Below are 424 nucleotides of genomic sequence, written 5' to 3'. Positions count from 1 at the left end.
GAGAGAGAGAGAGAGAGAGAGAGAGAGAGAGAGATCTGATCATATCATTAGAACAGCAGTCCTGTTCGGACAAGACCTCTAAACAGCCTCTAGGAACTAATCTTCTATGGGAATTCCATAGTTCACTTGCCTGTTTAGAGCATTTTATGCCTGTGGATTGACAACTTAGTAAGAAATTACTTTTTAAAATTATCAGTACAGGAAGGGTGAAAATCAGTTGTAAGTGGCTGGTATTTTTTCAATAATGTAACTCATTATGGAAATCTGTAGCATCATAAAGATGCCACAGTTAAGTTTTAAAATGAATTGCCCATACAGTGAATTGTAATGTAATAAAACTTAAAAGAATAGAAAAGTATAAGCCGGGCAGTGGTGGCACACGCCTTTAATCCCAGCACTTGGGAGGCAGAGGCAGGCGGATTTC

This window comes from Mastomys coucha, unplaced genomic scaffold, assembly GCF_008632895.1.
Source record: "Mastomys coucha isolate ucsf_1 unplaced genomic scaffold, UCSF_Mcou_1 pScaffold20, whole genome shotgun sequence".
Classification (NCBI taxonomy): Eukaryota; Metazoa; Chordata; class Mammalia; order Rodentia; family Muridae; genus Mastomys; species Mastomys coucha.
Note: the sequence above shows the minus strand (reverse complement) of the source record.